Source organism: Pithys albifrons, chromosome 1 (assembly GCF_047495875.1).
Source record: "Pithys albifrons albifrons isolate INPA30051 chromosome 1, PitAlb_v1, whole genome shotgun sequence".
NCBI classification, from domain to species: Eukaryota; Metazoa; Chordata; class Aves; order Passeriformes; family Thamnophilidae; genus Pithys; species Pithys albifrons.
The window spans coordinates 56941763-56965582 of NC_092458.1; the positions used below are offsets into that span (position 1 = coordinate 56941763).

Sequence of the window (23820 nt, forward strand, 5' to 3'; positions counted from 1 at the left end):
GGTATATTTATATATATATACACACACACACAACTTTTGGACTGTGCTGTGCCACAAGTTATCACAGCTGTAAAATAGGCTGGATAAACTTTAAAAGAAAACATGGACAGAAACTCTGCTTTGCTGAACAGCATGCCAGTAATGATCTCAGCTCTTAACACAATGACAAAGTTCAGAGGATCTGCAAAATTCCCATCCTGCTGCAACAAAGCAGGTTTCTTTTTCCCTCTTGCAATTTTTCAGTCTTGAGACTGTCACTCAGTGGGTTTGAGGACTCCCATTTCACCCTCTTGTTATCCAGGCAGTCAAGGTGTGAGAAAAGTGGGGAAACAAACTTAGTTATTATCCTATGCTTGTACCCCTCCTTAGGCAAAGCACCTAGTGCCAGCCTTGGCTCACTCTCACAGCTTTTCTAAGCCATGACAGAATAATATGGTCATAATCCTTGGCATTTTTTCACTGCCGTCCAAAAAGTTTTCAGCAGTAACAGCAAATATTGTCCAACATAATCAGACATTGAGTAATGTGAAGCTAAAGTAAGACAGAGACCACCCAATAACAGCCAAGGCTCCCCTCCACAAATGGACCCAGTCCACAAACTGAACCAGATGTACAAAATGCTCTCACAACCAGCATTATGCATCAAACCTGCATCTTCCTACTCCAGGGCTCTGGTAGGGTTTGTCTGCTGTGTGTCTGGCAATCTCTCCCCAAACGTTTAGCTCTTTTGTTCATTTTCTCCTTCAAATGACTGCTAATAGCATGCCCACAATTTGGAGACAGCAGTGGTTATCTGCTGTCAGGAAGAAGAGTGTCTCTCATTTTTTTTTTTTAAATCTATTTGGCACTCTAAAATATGCATTTCTCTGGCTGTCTTGTTCTGACCACACTCTACTTACTCTTGGCCAAGAGGTAAGCCAGGAAACACTCCTTGCAAACTGCAATTAAAAAACAAACCACATGGTATTCTTAGTACCTGGATAAACAGCCATTAATTATTTAGGTGTGCATGCCAGTCCCTGTCTGTCTGAAAGGGGATCCAGAGCACATATTCCAGGAACTGCACTAGATGGGAAGCACTCAGTAATTTTACAAAAGGGTGATATGTGCAAGAGCCTTTAATGAACAACATTTAGGGCCACATCAATGTCTTTGTTAAGCTTTGAACACAGACCTGTTTTATAGCAGGGAAGCTTGATCTGGGTGTTTTAGAGGGCAATAGATAAGTGCTGTGTATCACTCTACAAGACTAACAATTGAAAAAATCTATCATAGTACAGTTTGATCCAAGAGAGTTCTCCTCATTGCAGTGAGAGTATGTTGACAAAACCTGAGGTAAAGCCTGTTGAAATACTCTTGGTTGCATGCTGAAAATAGGAATGAGCCATACACTCAAGCTCCTACCTGCCCAGGATCAGATGAGACATAGTGAGACAGGAGATGTTCACATTGCTCAGGCCACTGCTTCAAGTTCTGTAACACCATGCACTTGCCTTTTTTTTAAAGACCAAGCACAAGCATGGACATACTTAGTCATACCAAGGCTGAGTATTCTTACAGAGCAGCATAAAAAAGAAAGTAATACAAGAAGTCAACAAGCAACTGCTTTTGAAACCACTATCACACCTTTTAGGCTCCTGCTTCTTCCTCCCTCTGATGGCACTGCTTTTGTAACAGGGACTGCTGCACCCACTGAACTTGTACAGCTACACTACAAGTGAGCTCTGGTTTCTGTAAATGAGAAAACAGCAAGCAAGCTAACAGCTTCATGTGGTTATCATTTTTTATCTTTATCCATTTTTTGCCTTTATTATCTGCACAACATCTATGTTGGAACTTCTTGATAATCAATTTAAGTCTAGCAAGTATGATAAAGTAGCTGAGATAAGCTGCCTCTCTCACTTAGACATTACATCAACATGTCCTCTCCAGAAAGGATAAAATATTTATGATGATTAATACAAAAGACATTACAGACACAGCATTTTAGGAACATCAGAACAGATTAAAATTTAAAACAATAACACACCTAATAGTTTTTCCCACTTTGAGATCTGAAGGGCTGTACTGAAGGTCTTTTACCACTTCAGAAATTACACTGGAAGACATTTTTATATAATTTGTATTTAGGTCTGGTGTGAAATTCGAGTCAAAAGCACCCTTAATTCAGATTAGTCTTTTTAAACTCACCATGGCAGGGAAAGTTGATGCCATGTCTAATATCAGCAAGCACTGCCTGTGTAACCTGGAGTCTTGCTTTTATTTTATTGATGTAATGAGAGGCAAGAACCTTTTGAGAATGATAAGCAGCCATTTTAAGTCCTGCTTGATCAATGCCAGCTGAATGTGGTGTAGATCTGCTGTGGTGTGGGATGGAGCCATGAGCCACCTTGCTGAGACCCCATTCCCTCACAGCTGAGCCACTGTGTTTGCACTTAGGCCTGTTCCTCGCTCCCTGCCTGTGCTATGCTGCAGCCAGGCTGTGTCTGACGCCATGTCTTGCTGGCCCCCAGCCCTGCCTGGGAAGGACACTGCTCCTGCCCCTGTCCCTGCATTGCCACCCTCCCAGATACCCTAGCTAGCCCTTAGGATCAGCTCTGACCCAGGGATGTGTGACACATCCTGTATTTCCCATATTATCCCACATACCTGCAACTTCTTAAAAAGGCTCTCTACCCATCTCTTTTTTAATAGAATCACAGAATCATTCAGGTTGTAAAAGACCTTCAAGGTCTACTGTTAACCCAGCACTGCCACTCTGGTAAAGGCCAGAACTTCATGAGCTTGACATTTCCTCTAAGACCGGTATTTCCTGTAAGACTGGTTTGTTCAACCTAGAGAGGCAGAGATTGAGAGGAGACACTGTTGCTGTCCTCAACATCCTTACAAGGGGAAGCAGACAGACATGTACCAATCTCTTCACTCTTATGACCAGTGACAGGACTTGAGGAAATGGCATGAAACTGAGTCAGGGGAGGTTTGGGTTGGTATCAGGAAAAGGTTTTTCACCCAGAGCGTGGCTGGGCACTGGAACAGGCTTCCCAGGGAAGTGGTCACAGAACCAAACATGGCAAGTTCAAGAAGTGTTTGGACAATGCTTTCAGGCACATGGTGGGATCATTGGGGTGTCCTGTGCAGGGCCAGGAGTTGGAGTTGATGATCCTGTTGGGTCCCTTCCAACTCAGGATATTCTATGACTCTATGAAAAATAACAAATCTCTTGAATTAAGTGGTTTTACACACTGACCATAATCCAGTGAAAGCTTTGGTTTCCCGGGGCTGGCTGAGCAATAAAGGCAGGCTGCAGCTGTGGCCCCCAGGATGGAGAAGTGTTTGCTGGACAGAAACAACTGAGTCTTCCTACAGCCCATCCTGGTGTGGTGGAAGGAGGAATATAGAGGCTAAAACAGTTTTTGAATGTAAGGCTGTGCAAGACCAGCAGGGTGATCTCTATTCCAGACCACAAATACACTGAAGAAAATGCTGACAAGGGATTCTTCAAGCATCTGTTTATACTGTGTAGGAGAGAAATCTGAGTTACCACAGAGGACCTAATATCACAAGCTGGAGACTTTGTATTGCCTTGAAATAAAAAAAAACCCAAAACATATTTCTACATATGGACATTTTTTGAACTCAGTAAGAACTGCATTTATTTTGTGGGATTTTTATATTATACCTAATCTTGAATGGTAACATAAAATTTACCATAGAACTAAAAATTAGCAGTTCCTTCTTTATGAATGATAACACTTGCTTATTATGTTTCTTTTTCACAAACAGGATAACATGAAAACAAATATACCTGATGACTTAAAAGGATTGATTTTGCAATCCCAAGAACAATTACGAGCAAATTCAGCTGGGAGAAACAGTTTATTTGAGAAAAAGATGAAAGCTAGGATCTGTTTAAGAACATTTTGCCAGACACTAAAAAAAAGTTGAGGAAAAAGGAATACTTGTCTGAATCCACTGGCTTACTCAAGCAAAAATAGACATAAAAGTAATCTACATCAGGGAACATAAGGAAATGTATTGTAATTAATATACATTAGGTGATTAGGAAAAAAAGTGAAAGAAGGGAAAAAATCAGTATTATGTAACCAAAATGACAGTAACAATTTTCTAAGCATGACAAGCAGAAGAGGAATCTCAGAAGTAACATGAGTCCTTTTCTGAACAGAAATTATAGAAATGCCAATAGAGATGCAGGAAAATTAAACATGCCCAATAAATAGATTGGTTCTGCTTTTGTTGGTGAGAAGCTCCTCTTAAGTCTACTCTTCCACACCAAGTATGTCTGTCTGCCAGATGCACTTCATTATTCTGGTTCTGTACATTGGATTTTCAGGTGTTTTGATAGTCAGTGTTTCCTTTTTTATTGTCTTATACTGTGCTTTTTTAGACTGAGCTTTCCTTCTCTGTGTCACCACTTGAAACGTGAACCTGACATAACTCTACAAGGAAGTAAAGCCTGTGATATTCTCAGGAGATGCTTGAAATCCTTCCATCATTGTCCCCAACCCACCCCTGCCATGATATATAGGTGCAGTTTACTTAGCTACTTCAATGTTTTAAATCATACTCAGCTACAATAAATACTTTCTTTGCTTGGTAAGTTGCTTGGAAGCATATTAAACAGCAGCTGTACCAGCACTTCTGTATAAAAAGCTAGCTTAGGAGGTTTTGAACCACCAACATTGATTTCCAATTAATCTTAGACTACCGGGGAAATTCCAGAGCAGTGGAAGAATGGTAAAACTATGTCAGTTTTGTAAAAGGTAAATAGGATGAACGAGGTCCACACAGACCTATCAGCCCTTCATCAATCCCAACAAAAAAACAGAGTGCTTGCTATCAGATTTCATGCCATAAAGCTATTGTTCATCTTGCCCAAACAAGCTTCACTGATGACAGGGATTTCCTGAACAAGACCACACAAAAAGCCTTAATGGACTTGGTTGAAGCAAAAAACATAGTGAAACTTGGATCAATTCGCAAAAGAAAAGGAGAAACAACCATCAGAAATTTAAAAACAATTCAAAAAAATCCCACAGTGTTATCCTTACCAGTTGATTTGTTACCTTCCCCCAGCATTAGAGTGCCCTTTTCCATTTAAATAGACAAAAACAATAAAAAAGGTAAAATGAATAAATACATGGGAAAAAAATCCCATTTGATGTATTAGGATATCTCCTAAAACACTCTATTTTTATTTAAAAAATATTTCTGGATCCTTTGTACATCTTTAATTTGCCTTTTTTTCTGTTTTTCCAATCAACAAGTAAAATTTAAATATCACATGGAAAAAACATATTGTTTTTTTATTCAACCTTAATTGTTCATGAAGTTCAGAGCTTTTAACTGTAGGTGGGCAAAAGGACATTTTGTGTGTTTCTTCTTGGATTACTTTTATGTATTTGTTGCACATAGTTTATATTCATCTAAGAAGCTAAAAAGCTCCAGTATTATGAAACCAAACAGAAATGGTAAACTTTCTAAAAGTATGCTTTGAGGGAATATTTGGGTCTACAATATTTAGGCTGTATATGTTTGGTGATTCTTTGGTGGGGAAAAGGTGAAACAATCACTGATACAAGAAAGGAAGCTTCCTAACCACAAATATTTATGGGGTGCTACTCGTAGTCATTAGAAGCTTTTGCAAAATGTATGTAGATTAAGATAGACCATAACACAATTAACTATGGTATGAGTTATCTTCCTGTATTTTAGTATGCTGAACATTATTTTCTTTCCCAGCTGAAAACACTTGGCTTTATCACTCAATCAAAAAGGTGAGTCTTGACGCATTCAAAGGCTGTGTTTAGGAAGTATTATTTGCCCATAAGAGTCACAGACTGCTAAGCAGATTTACAGCCTTGTACCTAAGTTATCCTTGCTAATCTTTGCATAAGAGTAAGTTGAGTCTGATACAAAAACTAAGCAGCTTTCACTGTTGTATTGAGTTACGCTTCGTTGCTCATGGTGTCTTTTTTTCTTGCCAAATGATCAATCTCAATTTAGGTTTTGGGGGGGAGAAAGAAAGATGAAAGAGAATTGAGGGAAGACAGTCCTAGTCTTCACTTGATCCTCTGTAAAGCACAATAATTTCCTGACCCACCAATGGTTTCTGTGTTGAACTTGGCTGCAGAGAATTCCAAGAGCCTTGCAGCAGAAGGGCTTGAACAGGGAGTGATTAACCATGTATATCACAGGTACTTGCAGGTAACAGTGCAATACATTTATATATAACTCATATATTCAAAGCATCCAGGAGATTCATTCCTGTGAAAGCTACTAAAAATTTAGATTATTTATAACTAATTATTTACCTGCTTTTTAAAATTATTCTTCAAAACTTCTCTTTTACAGATAGGAAATATTAAGCACCAAATTCTATTTTCCTATCTGTAAGTATGTATGATTTGTAGAAGTAGGGAAAATTTTCAGCATTGATTGGTCTACAAATTTAATTACTGTGATCCTCTCTGTCAGGTGGAGAGGCTCAGTCTGCTACTCTTAGCAAGATATTTTAAAAAAGGAAAAAAGCATTAATTTACCATTTTAAAAAGAATCCTTCTCCTTAGAAAAGTAAATAAACTAAATCTCCCTAGTCATAGCTGCTCAGGCAAAAAAATAGAGGCAGAAAAAGCCTTCATACCTGGGGCAAACCTGAATGCTCTCAGGCCAGTAAAGATGCAACTCTCAAAGCAGAAAATCCTCCCCAGTAACACCATGTCTCCAGGCCTGAGCTCTGTAGAACTAGGACCAGCCAGCAGCTATGCAATTGGCAGTTTTGAAGCCTATGCTAGCAGTCAGAGCTAGCTCTAAATTACACACAACAGCACATTTTCAGGTCTCTCTGTATCACATTCAGCCCTGGATTACACCTGCAAGATTACACAAAGTATGGGAAGCCAATGCATTATGTACCCTTCACATGGTACTACATAAACATTTTGCCTTACCAGCAGTTTGTAAGAATATTAGTCCTGTCTTTGCCTGATGCAAAAAAGGAGACTCGTCTTTGCCTCCAACATGGATTAATTGACTATTCTGAGAAAAAAAACACAACAAAACAAGCAGAAAAGTATTAGCAATGCCAGTACTACAGAACAAATCTTGAAACCCCCATATCAGAATTTTTTATAGAAATACCATTCTTTTTGTAATTATGTATCACTGGAAATTTACTCTGCAGGGTACAACCACCACAGACTCAGTTGCATGTGTACATGCATCCCCACAGTCAGTGGTGGACCTGCCAAAGTCCTGTCCTGCCAGCTAGCATTTGACATGCTGTGAAAAGAGACATTGAAATCAGAGCTGCTGTGCAGCTTGACTTGCTGATAACTGATCTATACGAGATAGCATGACAAAATGTGAACAATGATGCTTGACATCCCATATGTTATCACATGCCAGAAATGTTTGGAGGGTGGAACAGAATGGCATAAAAAGTATGTGGAGCATACTTTTCTTTCCATGGTAGTCAAGTGACATTGTTTTGGCAGTTCAGTCTGACACAGTAAGTACAGTATCCTACATATTTTTAATTTGAAGAGATATAGTAATCTGATAGAGATTTGACTTCTTTTATTCCAGTTGAAGCTGCATATATTTACACGAGAAGAACACATAATTTAGGTATCTGCTTGTAAATAACCTCATAGACTAAACCCCACAGTGTCACACTTGTTTCTCTAAACAAGGTAGAAGACTTCATTCTCTCCACCTGAATTTTCTTAGCCAATTTAAAATAAACACATATCATGCTTTTTCATAGAAGCAACAACTGAGGAACACAGACCTTTTTCCAAACCAGCAACTGATAACATTTTGCAGTCTCTCAGTGAAACAAGCGGCTAAAGCACAGACATTGCAAAGTTTCATTTTTCAGTGATCGATAGCACTTGGATATAGCCTATGCACAGAAAAAGCTCTGCTTCCCTCTCCATTAGGGTCCTGCCTACACTGAAAATCAGACCATAGAAAAGAATGGAGGGGAAACAGAAAATGGTCTTCCTTTTCCCCAAGTAAAAAATGTTTAGCTTTCCTTGGCACAGTTAATTTTTTTCCTTACATTTCCCAGGTTTTAATTTTTGGGGTTTGCTTTACTTTAGTTTGGTTTGGTTTTTTCCTCTCTTCCTTTTCCAGTTCTACCCTCAATCTGAGAAAAATGTCTAATTCCACCCAAATGGCTATTTTCCTATTTAAACATACTAAAGATTGCCTTTCCCACAATATTTTGTTTGATATATTCCTCTCTGCTTTCCCAAGGAGTACCTATTCCTCCTTGCACCTTGAGGGAAACAAATACTTCAAGATGGACAACATCATGATGGCTTCTTTTCAGCTGGCACTGCCAATATATAGATGGTGTGCCATCACCAACTGAGATATGGTTATATTTATTTGGCTTTTACTTAGCAGCAACAACAGTCATTTATCCCCTTGCCAGGCACCTGCCTTTTTCTCTGCACAATCTTAAGTCCAAACACCCCACTAACTACGCTGCAATGGATGAGCTGTATACGCACTAACTCAGGAAGTGATTTGGTAAAATTAACATTTAGAAGCAGGCACCAGTAGTTATTTCACACATTATTAACTTATATTACAATTCAAATAAGCTTACAGCTGGCAAAAAAAGTCACTTCTGTAAAGTGATCTCAAACATAATAGGCTTAATCAGAGATAAATTAAATTAGTCAGTCATGCATACTACAGCATATTAGCACTGAGTAGGTATTAAATACATTTTCTGTTATCAGTTGTGCAGGCAATACTGTAGCAAACAAAATGCATGGAAAACCAGTAAATAAACTTTATGTTTGGGAGGCTACATGTTTGACATTTCCTAGGTTTTATCAAAATGTTACACAATCTTCACCACTACAACTGCCACCAGGTTAAATCCCCATAAATGATTCAACTTCACTCCCAGGCAATTAGCCAAAAGCAGAGCAGACAGAACTAATGAATACCTAGACAGCAGATGTTCAGCGTGGTTTTGTGTTTTGGAGAGGATTTCTTCCATGGCAGTTTTCAGAAAGAAAAAAAGCATGCATGGATGAGTCACAGCCACTACACAGCTGATAAAGAGCAGACAAGCAACATTTCTATTTATTATAAAATTAATCTGTATTTTTAGGCTTTTCAAAATTTATTTTCTCCTTCACTTTCACTACTACAGTTTGAAAAGGTCTTGTAATTGTGTGCAAATATTGAAAAGCATTGCTCTTGCCTTGCTGCTATCGTAACTTTCTTTTGTACTGCTGTTGTAGAAGCCAGCAGCACCACCTTCATCTCTAGCTACAAACTTGTGTGAAAAAGAATACAACACAAAATCACTCACATTTTACATGAGGAATCATTACTTTTGTGATAGGATCCTAAAGCCATTATCTTGTTCTCTCATCCATCTTTCAAAACCCCATTAGTACAGTACCTGGAAATATCATAACTTGCTGAGGCTGACCCAGAAGACTTGGGAGCATGTCTGACATTCTCTTACACTCTGCACATTTAAAACTCAATGTAAGGTGACAAGAACATTAAGCTGCCCACAGACCAAAATGTGAAACTAATCAGTATCTGTTCTCAGCCACAGGTACAATAATTGGAAAATTAAAGTGCCTGTGAACTGCTAGGGCTGGCTGCATCAAAAAGCAACACCTTGAAATGATTAATGAAGACAAATACATGCAACTATTTCTATTGACAACAACTTCAGATAATTGCAGACTAAAAGAATAACAGTAGAGTTGCCATTTATTTTCTCTAAAGCTCACTCATTCCAAGAATCTCCTGCTAAGAAATCTGTAAGCACTCAGTTGTAAAGAGTTTTAACTGGAAACTCCTTTAACTCAGATATGGAAAACACAGGTCCTTTGCTGCACCTACTGTAACCATTGTCTGTGAAAACTGTGGTACAGAGGATATCAGTCACGATGGAGGCACTCACCATCATAACCTTCACCTGAAAATGTTAACTTGACCTGTAAAAGTAAAATGACTCAACTAATAGGTGATGGCATTGCTCAACAGACCTCTTAAGAAAATCATTCATGGCAGTATTGTTCCAAAATGTACCTTTCTTTTTCACTGCTCCCACTGCATCCATCAGTGACCTGGCCAGTCCACTCACTCAAAGAGGTTCTCTTAATGTGCACCATCATGGACAGGGCTACTGCAGCAGCTCTGAACTGTACAAAGCAGGGGCTCCATTTGTTAGGTGTGAGAGAGGGAGTGGGACTAAAACACTTTAAAAGTAAATGGTGCATATATATATATACACACATATATGTGTGTGCGCACACACACACATACACACATATATATAAATATATGAATATAAATATAAATATATATGTAAATTAATGGGATTTTTTCAGAGTTTCCCCCTCCTCTTTAAAAAAATAAATAATTTCTTGAGTCCTCTGGTACATTGGAATTGAGTCCCAAGCAGAAACATACTAAACAGTATCAATTTTTGAAGGGAACTTTCTGAATCTTATTAAGAGAATCCTGACTCCCAGGATTTTCAGAGAATTTTTTAGGTTACAGCATGTCACGTGTTTGGAGGTCACACAGGAAAGAAAGTTAGCACTACAGGCAACAAGTATTAGTTAAGTTTGGAGAAGAAGAAAGACTTCACCACTTTAAAGGCAATCAATCTAAAATACAAATGACCAGTCCTGTATTCAGAGTAGGTTATGACTATGCAAACACAGATATATTCACAAGCTAGCAAACACAACCAACTGTTATGCCTTTATCAGGCATGAACATGGATAGTTGTGCACAGTCTGAGGTTACTTATTCTCATCCTATTGCTTGTTACTTGAGAGAAGAGACTGACCCCTACCTTGCTACAATCTCCTTTCGAGTAGTTGTACAGAGCAGTAAGGTCTGCCCTGATCCTCCTGTTCTCTAGGCTAAATAACCCGTTTTCTCAGCTGCTCCTCATAAGTCTTGTGCTCCAGATTCTTCACCAGCTTCATTCCATCATCCATTAAGTGGGTCCCCTTGTCACAGAAGGAGATCAGTTTGGTCAAGTAGGTCTTGCCTTTCATAAACTCATGCTGGCTGAGCCTGATCCCCAAGTTGTCCTGTACCTGCTCATTGATGGCATTCAAGATGGTCTGCTCCATGACCTTTCCTGGCACTGAAGTCAGCTTGACAGGCCTGTAGTTTCTTAGTTTCTCCTTCCAGCCCTCTCGTAGATCATTGTCACATTTACCGATCTCCAGTTAACTGGGACCTTGAGCCAGGACTGCAGGTAAATGATGAAAAATGGCTTGTTGATCACTTCCACCAGATCCCTTAGCACCCATGGGTGGATCCCATCTGGACTCATATGCTTTTGTGTGTCTAAGTGGTGTAGCAGGTCAATGACCATTTCCCCTTGGATTATGGGAGTTTAATTCTGCTCCCTGTCCTTTTCTACCAGCTCACAGGGCTGGGTATCCTAAGAACAACTGGTCTTACTATTTAAGCCTGAGGCAAAGAAGACTTCACGTACCTCAGCGTTTTCCTCATTCTTTGTCGCTGTTTCCCGCTGCATCCAGTAAAGGATGGAGCTTCTCCTCAGACTTCCTTTTACTGGTGATTTTATGTATTTATAGATACATCACCAACAGGCTACAAGAGATGAGTACTTATGTACATACATCCTCTCCTCACCCATGGTTGCTGTCTTTACTTTGACTCAGAAAACTAAAAGAAACTCTCTTTTCAGAAAACTAAAAATGGCAGAGTCCCATCTTCTGGGAGACACTGGTCCTCTAGTCCAGAAGGGGTGTGAAGCAAGCCCTCATTTCCTCTGCAGTCTTGGAGTAGTTCAAGAAGTACCATAGCATGTCCTCTACTTTACACAACAGGAAAAAAGTCTAGCTTCTTTTGCCCTAATGGCATGGGAGTAGGGAAACTTGTGGTTTTTCTTGCTTGACTGTTTTATGTCTTGAGTATCTTCTCACTGAGAATATGAAAGAGAAGCCACAAAGCTTCTTTACTCAGTACAGAAAGTGAAAGCAATCAGAGAACAGTGAGGAGATACCTTCCTTGCACATTTTGTGCAGACATTCACACAACATATTACATATATATGTATATATGTATGTACACACACATATATTCATATATGCAAACAAAAAATTGAGTTAGTAAGAGAAAGGAGAAAAATATGTGACAGAAGAAGGGTAAAAAGCGAAAATGAGGATGTAGCAAAAGGTAAGAGTGATGAGAACAATGTAAAGGAGTAAACTCAAAGGTAAAATATGCAATCTGACATTTCTCTCACTTGAAGAAAAACATAAAGTATGGAAAGACTGGCCAGTTTTTATTACACTCTTTTCTAGAGCATTCAAATATCAGAGCTCGTTATTCTGAGATACAATTTTATAAGGTCTTTCAAATGCTCAAGGTTCCCAAAATCATAGTGTATGAAGTTTAAACTACAGGCTGTTCCTCCTGAAAGCTCTGTAAAAAAGGGCATTTTCACAAGTATATAGACACAACCTCCCAGCCATCACTGACACATGATTTCCATTAAGTAACATATGAATAAAAAATCTAACCACAGAAAAGGAAAACCTCACTCCTAAAAATTCATTCTGAAGCTCACATCCCGTCATCACTACAGCTTTAATGTTCCAGTCAGAGCTGAATAACAAGTAATAGATTAAAAAGCTCTGGATACGCACTTGATATTCTCCTCTTCCATTACTCTGCTGCACTTTCTCTGCTCTTTTCCCATTCTTAGTCACAGGATAAGACTTACAGGAAGAGATTCTTCTCCCCCAGACATTGCAAATCCAATAGTCCTATTTCCATTATTCAGCTTGATTTCTGTCGCCTCTCTCAATCCATTCTCACTGAAACATAACTTTCTTAACATCCATTACACAAATGTAACTTCCTTATTATTCACAAGCATATTACTGACTTCATTTGCACCTGTTTCTCATCTCCTAGCTAAAACCTCTTTTAAAGAATATCTTCACTTCTCACTCCTTAAATTTTTTCTTTACCCTAAAGCAGCATTTCTAGTTATTAGTTATGATACATTTTCTCAAATCACCTGAAGTACTCCTCAAAACCTCACATTCCGCATTTCCTGTTTTATGCCTGACATGCCTCTACTCTTAGATTCAAGAATTACAGAATATCCCTGGGTTCAGACAAGAAGCATTCAGTGAAACACTGTATGACCACTGCAGGATAAAAAAATCCACTCTAGAAACAGGGTCTGGACAGTTCATCGAAAGTATAATAAACATACGTTTTCTTAGCATAAGCAGTAAGTAAACTGCCTTATGCATACAGATTTTATTGTATGCTTCCAATAAATTTATCTAATTTTCACTAACAATAAAAAATATGGATTTCAGGAGGCATAAAATGAGTTCAAGGAAGAATTTTTAAAACTCTCATAAAAAGATAGATCTACTAAGTAAATACATTGATTTTGAATGCAGAGAAATAGTGAACACTATTCATTGCCTGTGAAGATGTAGACAGGAAAAAGTAATGTCAGGATTTCCCTTAACGTGCACTGTTTTTCATTGATTTCACAATTTGGCCTACAAACTCTTGCTGCAGGAACACTTCAGCCTGTGAGTATTTTCTTGCCACAAATATTTTCAAAATGAATTAAATCTGGGTCATTTTTATGTAGTTATCAGTACAAAGGACATTTTCTTTGCTTGTCAGTGGTCTTCAGAAAAAGGGCTTTGACTTTTAAAAATTTGAAACTTGGCAGGTGATAAATCCATAGAACTGTGCAGTCAAATCATTTGGGGCATTCTGAAGGCAAACTGAGTTAAAAATAAACAAAGGGTTTCACTTAGTCACCTTCTAATTTTTTAACAAAATAATTACAGTTCTTTTTATATGTGAGGCTTTCCAAAGTTATTCCTGTTCTCCGAAAGAGATTTAAAGCAGTCCTTTAGCAATGCAGAAGTTGTAAAAGTGTATTGGAGAGATGACACCAGAGAAAAATAGCCCTCATCATCTCAGCCCATTGCTTTGCTAATCTGCATCGACAAACCAGTTTCAGTACATTTTAATACTAAGAAAAGAAAACTTTAATGTCTATGTTTAGGCTCACCCTGCTGTTCACCAGTGGCTTCATGTGACTTGTCTCATGTTAAATGCAGAAAAAATGGTGAGAGAATTAATTCCCAGCTCTGACTAATCAGAGTGGGATCTGAAAACGACTTAGACACTCCTCTACCTGCATCGTTACTAATATCAAAGGACTGGCAAACAGTATCAGGCTACTGTTTATACTTTAGCTACCCTGCTGATTGCAAAACCTGTAGTCTCTTCAACAGCTGTGCAGACTTTGTCTTCAGCACTTTTGCAGGGGTGAGAATGACTTAAATGTCATGAATGACTGTTGCTATTGCAGTAAAGAAAATCCAGTTTGCTGTCCTGTTGTTGCACTCTCCTATGCACTCAGTAAGAACAAAAAGCCTGAATTTACTGCAGACACTAAAGTGGAGTGAATGTGACACTACAGAAACCAGGAAAGGATCCCTTGAAAGATAAGCCATTTTACAGTTTGACCTGTAAAACACAAATAGATATCTATACCTCCAGCTCTTGCACACAAAAAGTAGGTCAATTCCATATATTACTGCTGTTAACTGTCCCTTTATTCCTCGCTGGCTCTGTGGCAGAGGTAACAGAAGGGGACATATGCCTGTATTCCTCCTACTCAATACCCATCCTACCCAGAAGATCACATAACCACCTCCTCTGTTGGTTCAAGCTAAAACGCCAACCTCTGTGCTGGGGCTTATCAGGTATAAGCAGATGATCCCTCTTCTGCAACTCTTCACTTCTCAGGCAAGGACCTCAGAGAATTATTACTGAATTACTAAGCAATAATTCAATACTTCTGCAAATTAAACCTACTGGAGCCTGTCTACAAGGCCTGAACTCTGGACCCTTTTGTAAGGTTGATGTTTAAGAAAGTATAGTAATTCTGCTGTGACAGACAAAGCCTGCAGCTACGGAGAGTATCCAGGTGCACCTGCGTTTGCATTTAAGTAGATGTATGGGCATGTACTAAACTGGTTGTCATCAAGAGGAAAGTGTGGTATCAGAGAGGGTTCAGCAGCCTGGAGAACCCATAACCATCACCAGACGCCTGCAGTCTTTAAGATCAGTCTATCCATTTGACTCTATAGTGCAGGTGTTGAAAGGCTGGATGGATGGATGGATGGATGGATTAGAGTTTTGTTAGTTTGTGGAACAGCTCTTGGATTCTGGGACAGTTTTGATGGCTAGAAGGACAAAAGGATGTGATTGAAGGTTAAACACCTTGCACAAAAGGTGTCTACATATCAAACTGGATTCTCTGGTGGCTGGTAGTGGAATATCTAGTTGATGCTTTTAAAAGTAAGAACTGTCTCTCACTACATAAATTGGATGCTTGAGGAGTATTTTGGAAGAGCTGGTGGTCATATGCTTTGAAAAAGTCGAGCTTCGAAAAGGATGTCTGTGGCTGACTGCTTTTCAGTGTCACATGAAGGATTATTCTCTCTGGGGAGGCTGGACTGGATTAGGTGGTTTGTCCAGGGTTGACAAGAGTGTTTTTGCAATCAGTGCCAAGGCTGGAATAAACTGGAGCACAGCTATACTGAAAGGAATTAAAATGCCCAGATACTCAGGAGCTTCAAAAGCATTCTGAGGTTTGTGGTATTACAAAAATTACACCAGTAACAACTTTCCCAAGCTTTAGGAGAAACACCTTTAAGAACATATCTTTCTTATGTTTTAAAATAACATAATAACAGTAACATATAAATAGCAGTGACATAAATGTTTCATTTTATCTCTAGGGTGTTTCAAGCTTTATGTAATACTTGCAACAGAAAGGGCTCATTTGGCAATGTGTTCTTTTGTTATGACAAGTGGTACAAACATGTCACATGCAATGTATGGAATTACAGAGATCTACATCTCAACAGTCATGCAAGGACTCTACAGCCTTCTGAGACTACAGTTATTTCTATAGCTACTCTTTTTTAAAAAATAACTCATACTAACATAATGCTTCTATCATTAACATGTGGTTCGGTGCAGGATATTCACAGATGCATTAATCAGTGAGAATAATTGATCTAAATTTGTAGAATAATAAATTAATAGCATGATCTCCAAAGGGGTGCCCATAACATGCAAATCTCATAAACTTCAGTGTTGAGATGTGGAACTTAAACACCTGAAGAAGACAGCGAATAGTGTTTTGGGCAGGCAGTTATAGTGTTCATATATTCATATGAACTGTAAAATGAGAACAGACAACTAAAAATATCTTAATAAGGCACAGTGCCAAAAACAATGAGACAGAAACATTTTTCTGGTGCGAGTACTTTGCAGTAATTTAGAAGGAATGGTTCAAAAAGTAGAAAGAAGTTAATGATTGCAGGCAAGTTACGTTGCAAATGTGCTTTTCCTTAGCAAGCTGTCACTGTGTACAGAGGTGAAATATATACCTGCGAGTAAAGCAAATACATGCCTATATTTTAAAATATTATTTTTATATTTTATTATGTCCTATTTTTCAAATGCTGTTAAAATTATCTAGCATAAAACTAATATTTACTCCTCTATTATGAGCACCAAGATACACTGCAAACCCGGGACTTACAGCTATACAAACACATCTTATTTATGTACACAAGGAGAAATATGTCTTGTTGGGAATTTAGTCCAAGTGTGTGGTCATCAAGCTTTAAATCAGAGACTAATACAAAGATGCCTGTAAAACATTTAATGTTCCAATATTATTTCTTAAATTATTTTTAAGTAGCATTTTTTCACTTCTGATAATTTGCCACTTGTAGAGGTGCACTGGTTTGTGCTCAGTTATTTTTTAAAGTAAATAAATAAAAAGAAAACTCACTCTAGAAGTGGTGATCTGTTAGGGAGAGACAGAATATACCCAAGAGAACTAGACTGCAGAACATTTGCTTTCTCCATAATCAATCTCTAGATCCTGGGCAATTGAAATTACAGACCCTTCCACAGCAGGAACTCCTGTTTTTATTGATACCTTTTATAGTCCATGTCATGTAGACAGAATCCCAGAAGGTTTGATATTTTAAGAGCAAAGCTGGTTGGATTGAAAATGGAAGCAGGTTGAAAAGCCTGGTATTTCTGTCTGCTTCCCCTTAGAAACAACTTTCAGTACATTGAATGAAGAACACAGGAAAAGTTATGGCACTGGCTTGGTTTAACTAATAAAAATCCCAACTGAAAATATGGGTTGTATTCTTGCACCTTGAATTTTATGGGAAAAATACACTACATATTCTACTTAAACCACTTTAATAACATGTATATTTAATATTAAATAATGCCGTAAATCTGTACTTTAGTCTAGAGCTTCAAAAGCCATGAAGGCTGAAGTTTTCCATGTGAGATATCTGTGCCAGGCTCTTCCCCCTCACCTATCTTCTCCTGTCATCCTGCTCCCAGCAGATCAAAAATTAAAATCAACTTGTGTAGGTTCATCTAAACAATTGGGTTGCTTCTGAGAACATAGTTAATAGAGATACCTTTTCTGTATATTTTTTTCCTGCGTATTTTGTTTTTTTTTAAAATGTTGCACAGTCTCCAGAAAAACACACATATTGAGCAGGGTCAAGCAAGGTTGCATTTGCTGTATTTGTGAGAGCCTATTCAAATGTCTGCCTAGAGCTGTGGTCTGAGACACGGTTTTTGCCTGTCCTCAGCAGAGAACTGTACATCCTCGTGCATCAGACTTTTGGTGGTATCAAATTCTCCATAGATGATGCCTGCACTTGTGGGTACCCCAGCCCATAAATCTCCAGTCCTCCAAGTGCATCTTCACATATTAAATTGACCTTATTCCAGGACCACTCCCATTGATCCTGGGCACTGTCTCTAAAATTACAAAGAATATTTTATTTTGTGCCCACTCTTCTCCCTGAACTAATGTCCTGTTGCCATAGAAGAAAAGGAAGCTCCAGATAGGACTCATGTGCCATAGCTTTTGCTTCCTGAAGAAAAGGAGTCAACAGGATCTGGAATAGACTCTTTACAGTCAGTGGAAAAAGGGTTTTTCTTAAGAGTTAACTGATCTTAGGCACTGTATTTTACCTGATTCTTACTTGTGTATTTGATAATAGTAGGAGCTGTCCCTGGAAAGGTTTATTTCTTGGCAAAGAGGAAACTCTGAGAGGCTATGTCAATGTCAATGTCTATGTTTCAGATGACTCAAAAAGGACAGACTAAACTTACTCATCGAGATTGCAAGTAATGAAGTAAATATCGGATGGAACAGAAACTAAGGTGAATATGGGATGTAGGAAAAGGCCAGGTGCAGAAAGAACAAAATAAAAGAAAAAAAAAGGGACAGGGGGTGGGGAGGAAACATTTGAGTGGCAGAATAACCATAAGCTTGGAAGGTATAAAACTCAAACTAGTCTGTAAGTAATGGTCACATGTCTCTCCTCAGCATGTGGAATTGATCCTAGAGAGCTTCAGTTCCTTACATTCCTCTGTTTTAACAAAGTACCTCTGAAACACACACAGAAAATTACTGCCTTAGTCCTCCTTTAATTTCTAGGGTCCACAGAGGGCAGACAGCTTATTCTTACCATCAGTTGCTCCACTAACTCAAATGGGAGAGGAGGTATGAACTATGAATCCAAACATTTCAACCTATGGTTAGCCTGTGGGTAGTAGTATGTAAAATACCTTTTCTTAGTTTGCATTTTAAAAGAAGAGATGCTACAGCAGTCTTAAGTCAAACTCTCAGGAGGTAAGCAATATCCTAGTGCAGACATTTTTTATTATATCCCCTATAATTAGGATATAGATTAGGCATGGGACTGTATGTTAGTGTTTGCTGCTTTCAGCAGTTCAGTATTGGTTATTTTTATTGACCAGGTTTAGGCTGAAAAGTGAAGAAGACCTTACTTCCTTGCAGGACCCACAGCTACTTAGTTGCAGAAAACTGAAGATATATTGGGAATAGGAGATGAAACTACAAAAAAAGGCCATATGTAAAGGCAGTGGGATTTCAGTGGGGAGAGCCAGTTTCTTCATTTGGCAGTTATAAATTATCTCTGAGGTGCTGGATGAGCTACGCAAATCAGATAACTTCACTTTGGGTTGGAGGTGGCATGGCAGGAGCACAGCTGTAGATTGAAATCATCATCCAGTGTGGCTGGAAGATATAAAATGCTATGAAATACCCTGAAAAATCAATATCCCAGCCTGGACACCAAAAAATAGGTCAATGTATTTGATAAAGCTCAACTGGGACAGATACCTCCTAGGAAATTCATACCTCCTGTTAACCTCAGGGATGGTTAATTTCCAGATGATTGAAACCTGTTTAACTTGTTAACCATGCCTCTATTTCCTGTCTACAAAACACAGAAAAAATCTTGCCTTTGTTCCATTCTTTTGTGTCTGATCTGACAGTGACTTTTTTTTGAAGTGGGACCTTTGCATCTGAACAGCGTTTAACACCTCTTCTATTACTTAATATATTTTGCTAATCAATATCTGAGGCAGTATGAGTGTGGTTCATCTTGCTGAACACTGGACATTTGCAAAGCAGGTATTTCACATCTGAGGCCCTTTTTACAGGCACGAGAGAGAAATGGGTGAGTTCTGGCAGTCCTATTTTAGAAATGCCTATTTCTCTTCTATAGCTATGCTGGGTCCTTCAGGCAAGTACCACCATTGTAGACATCTGCATTGAAGAGTCTCAAATGTGGGAAAAACAAAACCCACCTGTCATACTTTCAAACAGAGAGGCCAAAATCACTAAAATTAAATGGGTTTATACCGAAGTAAATTTTCTTCAGGATTTTTAACATCTTCATACACCTTACAATTTTCTACTCCTTTCTCCTTGTTGTCCTTATCTTAGACAGATTTAGTATATTGAACAAGCACAGATAAGCCTCCATGACTACCTACTTTGACAGATACACAGATAACAATGTACTGTTAAAGTGATTTAGCAAGGTTGAGGTATTTAGAAACAGTTTTAAAGGTCCTTCAAAAGTGGTTTAGTACCACAAAGGAATCATTAAAACATTTATAGGGAGCCTAGGGTGGAAAAGAAAGAAAGGAAGCAAGGAAGAAAGAAAGGTAATGAAAGTATAAAACCTCAGCATTAACTAAATGCCAAAAATAAGAAAAGAAGCAGATGAGTACACCCAGGATGCTGTTTTGATTTGGCAGTATAACAATTTTATTAAACTTACAAGGACACACAAACTTCTGAATATTCTCAATATTTCACTTTACCCACAAAATGAATGTGTGTCTTGCTTCTTTTTTCAATCACTGTTATCTGCTGAGAGAACTTACAGGTGGGACACTTAAGGACAGACTTATGAAGCAGCATTTTGTCCACTATTTTACTTTTGCCTTGTACTATTTACTGAGACTTATCATTTCAAACAGAGAATTCTGTACAATGCAAAACTGAAGAGACATTCCTTTGCTTCTGCAGAAGGGGATCCTTCTGGCTTCTCCTGCTGCATGACCTCTGCAAAGAGCTGTCATAAAGGATAGCCTGAAAACTGCGTGTGGTTTACCCACAATATATGTTTAGAGGGTGCTGATTTGACTGACAGAAAGTTTATCTCATGTATTTCGTGTGTATTTTGAAGCTCTATGGCAGAAGTCTTTGGTCAGAGAAGAAGCAAAAGAAGTCTAGCAAACTGAAGATACTCTGAATTTTCTGATATAACATCTTTAATTTTAGTTCACAACAAATCTCCTGCTCATCTGGGGAAGATGAATCAGGTGCTAAACAGAGCAACTGCCTGTGAATGCTGAGGGTCTTTTTCTTCCAAAGGCACCTCCACCTGATTGTAGAAAATAGCTTTTTCCCATTTGGTATTATTTTAATTCTGATAAAGTATACAATTTATTTCACTTAGAAACTGCCTTTACTTTACACAAAACAAATGAAGCAGTAACTTCAACTAACTGATACTCTGTTACACAAATAAAATTACTGTTACAGAGACTCAGAAGTCAACTGTCTCATCTCACTACTGTCAATGTCTTAACTGCAAAAGACTCAATGAGGTTCTGGAAAATCTTCTGAAATAAAAGCTGAAACCCATTAAAAACTTAAAAATGTTAGTCCCTGGGGTGAAAAACAAATTTGAGTACCGTAAGGCTTCACTATGCTAATTTAGGCCTATGCAAACATGATGCACCTACATAAAAGATGCTCACAGGAAGAAAGGATCTTCTGCATCACTGAATAGATCTGACTACAGCCACCACATGTGTGATGTATGGTCAAGATTTTCTTATTTTCTCTGAGACTAATCTAACTAATCTCAGGTGATGCAAGAGTCAAACATTTATTTTTACAGGTTACCAGGAGTCATTCAGAGTTGCATACATAGGAAACATAAGAGATACACTCAGAATTTATTTCTGTCACCATGAAAGTAGGGCAAAATTCTATTTTTTATTTGATGATGGAGGGGAGTTATTAATTTCATTCTATAACATTGCAGAAAAAAGGTACAGACATAGTCCATAAAAGTTTTATGAATACTCTTTATTTACACTGTGCTTAAAAAGAAACAACATCTGTGACTGCTTTATAGTTTCTTTGTTTGCAGGCTAAATTTATCTGGTTTACTCGTTCCTTCCGAAAAGCAACGGAAACATAAAATTCATCATAGCATTGCCTTTCATATCTGCCCTTTTGCTAATACATATCTTGTCAGGCTACAACAATTGAAGAGGACCACAGTTCTTCAAAACAGTACAGGAAAAGCATAGAGGCAAGATTTAAAATGTAGGGAAACTGATTTTCTTTACACAGCCGACAGTGAAATAGTTACTTGCTTGTGCAGTGGCTGCAGTTCCTAAAGAAATGTAACTCCTTGGTTGCTGTGAAGGAGTCCAGTACAAAGCCTGGGATGAGATGAGCGCTGCTCCCTGCGGTGGTGCCCTTTGTGCTTTCCTGTTTGTAACCTGGTGGTGCACAAAGCTGGATTGTGTGGATTATACCATACCATCCACACAAAATCCTAGCATCACTCAGTTCCAGCTCAGTGCAGGATTGAACTGAGGCCATGGAAGATGCATATGTCCAGCACGGGTAAAAGAACTGCACCTGCTTTGCAAACAAGACAGCCTTCTGCATGTCTGCATGTATACCCATGCACATACACATACACACAGGACAGCTTGCAGCTTCCCAGCCACAAATCCTTGCTAGAAATGCTACTTAAATGGTGTCAGCACTGCAGTTGGGCTCCACTTCACTTCTCTCTTTGAAGTAATAGGTAAATGGAACAGCTCCAGTACTTCAATAAATTTTTTACCAAGAGGCACATTTCTGGGAGAAACTACTTAAGCAGCCTTAAACCTTATCAAACTTTCTCCTTGATTCTGGGGTCTTACCAGCCAGCTCACAGCGTGCTTTGAATCATGAAGAAAGCCACTTTGTGTTATGTTCTTCAGTTATAGTCTTTACCTATGAGTTAAAAAAGGTTTGGGACATGTTGCAAAATTTCAAGATGCCAGAAATGCCTGCAAACAAGAAGCACCACATGATGACAGATGTATTTTCAAGAAAGACTTGACATTCAGAGTAAAAGGGCAACACAGATTTGGAAAGAGATAAATATAAAATGGCAGAGCTCATCTTTGTATTTAGATGAGCATTCAAATCTGATGCTTTGAAGCCACAGGGGATAGATGATATTAAGTCTGCTGGCCTGTAAAAATGACTGAGTTTTTTTTAGTTTTAGTGTATATTGCTTCTGCAAGAGAGCAGGTATATATACATTCCCAAAAACCTGAAGGCTGCACTCTACGAAGAGTGAGACATGTTTCAGTCACTCACTTGCATATCATTGAAAAATCTGGAAGGCTTTTTGGGGTTTCAGAGTAGTAAAGTTGAGATGATCTACGCATTGCAATGAATGTTGCTCAAGCCTGGGGCTCCACTGCTATATTCCAAGATGCCCACAGGGATATTCCAGCTACAAAGTGACCTTAGCAACAAGGGACATGAACTTTTCTCTCACTACTCTGGCAGCTTTTCAATGGATTTTGACAGGGAGTCCTAATTAATAAAATTGTATTTCACCATTAAGAGTGGTTCAATATCTTTATTTGAAGACTCCAGTGCAGTTATTTTTTTCCTGCCAACCAAACTCAGTTCAGAAGTCTCTTTACTTTTTCTATTGATCTTTTTTCCTCTTGAAGAATGCCTTTACTCACTTCCATTAATGCAGGCTGGATTAAAAACCTTTTTATGCTACTGGTATTAATGGTAGAATGTACCATGTTTTGATTAGGACAACATCTCAGGGCAATTTAGGAATTTGTGTAGCTGTATCTTGTAAAGGGAGTCCTCTTTTTGCCTGCCCCTAGAAATCTTCATTTGCCTGGGATGTATGTGATTGAGTCTAGCCTTAGCTGGAGAGCTTTGGAACAAGGTGGGTTGGAACAAGGTAGGTTTTGCTTAGCCTCCATATCTCTTCAACAGAGTCAGAAACCATCACACATTTCTGAGTTCTGTGATCCTGCACTTCTTGTAGAGGAAATGAGGGAATCTTGCGGCAAATTGCGGCACTATAGCCCCAAATCCTGACACAACTGATGTTCTCAGTTGGACTGAGGAGCACTGCTCCTAATAATGACCCAACCCCATGTGTTCTAAGTGAAATATTTTCAGTTCATCAAATTGGTATTTTCTAGATCAGTTGAAAAAGTTCTGGCAATTCTGAAAGTCAACAGCAACTGTGTGGGTCCATTTTGCCCACTCATGTT

The 23820-nt window shown here is 38.5% G+C and overlaps 1 protein-coding gene across 9 annotated transcripts in view; it reads right to left on the minus strand.

Moving 5' to 3' along the window:
* The window catches only part of ENOX1 (ecto-NOX disulfide-thiol exchanger 1), a 362626-nt gene that overhangs the window by 166799 nt on the left and 172007 nt on the right, over positions 1-23820 (minus strand). The window contains exon 1 of one of the 9 annotated variants that reach the window (XM_071550717.1): positions 6969-6995. The exons of the other annotated variants lie outside the window; for them this stretch is intronic. The gene's annotated coding sequence lies outside the window, so the exon portion shown is untranslated. Of the gene's footprint in view, positions 1-6968; positions 6996-23820 lie in introns of those variants that run through there. 9 annotated transcript variants of the gene reach the window in all.